The sequence below is a fragment of the Microtus ochrogaster genome, chromosome 10 (assembly GCF_000317375.1).
Source record: "Microtus ochrogaster isolate Prairie Vole_2 chromosome 10, MicOch1.0, whole genome shotgun sequence".
Taxonomy (NCBI): Eukaryota; Metazoa; Chordata; class Mammalia; order Rodentia; family Cricetidae; genus Microtus; species Microtus ochrogaster.
This window is the reverse complement of record NC_022016.1, coordinates 47,448,090-47,449,520: the sequence shown is the minus strand read 5'-3', so window position 1 is coordinate 47,449,520 and position 1,431 is coordinate 47,448,090.

The window sequence follows — 1,431 nt, the reverse complement described above, 5'->3', positions numbered from 1 at the left end:
GCCTGCCTCTGCCTCCCGAGTGCTGGGATTAAAGGCGTGCGCCACCACCGCCTGGCTTGGCTTACAAGTTTTAAAGAATTAGTCCACGATCATCATCGTGGGAAGCAGTTGAGCTACAGACTCTAAAAGATTTGAATTGTTGAGACTGGGAGACGGAAGACCAAGAAGACATGGTTGTTGATCAAGTCTTTACCCGACCGACTTCCTGACTCGCTGCTGCCACAGGTTTATGGTGAGAAGTGGGTCATAGCAGTTCTCAGCCCCCTTGAGGCTGGGTGAGGTCCCTGGGGCCACTGCTCAGTCTGAGGCACCAAATGTCTCCCTAGTCTTTATTTGGAAGTTGTTTGGGGCTGTTATCCAAGGGTTTTTCCCTGACCCAGAGGGCAGTAGAGGGTCCGCTTTGGCAACCCCCGTAGATTCATGCTGCCAAGCACTGTGATCTGACTCAATAAGACTGATTAATGGCACCCCAGCCTGCTTCAGAACTTCCTCAGGCCTCCCTGCCCCAACGGGTCCTCAGCTTCACCCTGCCCTGACCCTGCCTCCTTCTGACTCAGGCCTTTGCCAAAACCATTTTTGAGTTTTTTTTTCCTTAAAGAGCTGAAAGAGAGTTTTATGGGGGAGGCATGATATCCCAGGGATGACTCTAGAAGAAAAATGTGGGGCCATTTGTAATACGTGGGGGCAGCGGATGGGAAGAGGAGAGGAGGGGGAATGTTGAGAAATATTGTTGACACAGTCATCTTGGAGAAGAATTAGGTCATTGGCAGAGCTGACAAATGCCCTCCCCCCCGGGAGTTGCAGTTCTAGGAATATACCCCGGGGAGTTCGTACACATGTGCACCTGGAGACGGGTCCAAGGATGTTCACCAAAGCCCTGTTTGTGACCACAGAAAGCTGGCACCGCTTGCAATGTCCATCAGTGAGTGGGGGAGGAAAAATAACTAATGCTGTTGGATAAGGCGTTCACACAGACCCGCAGTCTGGAGGCCACAATGCAATGCTGGATCAGGTGTTCACACAGACCCGCAGTCTGGAGGCCACAACGCAGCCAGTGACACTCAACACATGACAGCGAGGAAGCAAGCTGAATGGGTTTTAAAAACTCACTTATGCTGGGCAGTGGTGGTACTCACCTTTAATCCCAACACTTTGAAGGCAGAGGCTGGTGGATCTCTGTGAGTTCAAGGCCAGCCTGGTCTACTAAGAGAATTCCAGGACAGTCAGGGTGGTTTCATAGAGAGTCCTGTCTCTAAAAAACCATCAAATAAATAAGTAAATAAATAAATAGGTACCAACAGTGGTGTATTGTTGTTGCTGTTTGTATCTTTGTATCTACGGTTTTTTAAAAAATATTTATTTATTTATTATGTATACAATATTCTGTGTATGCCTGCAGGCCAGAAGAGGGCACCAGACCCCATTAGAGAT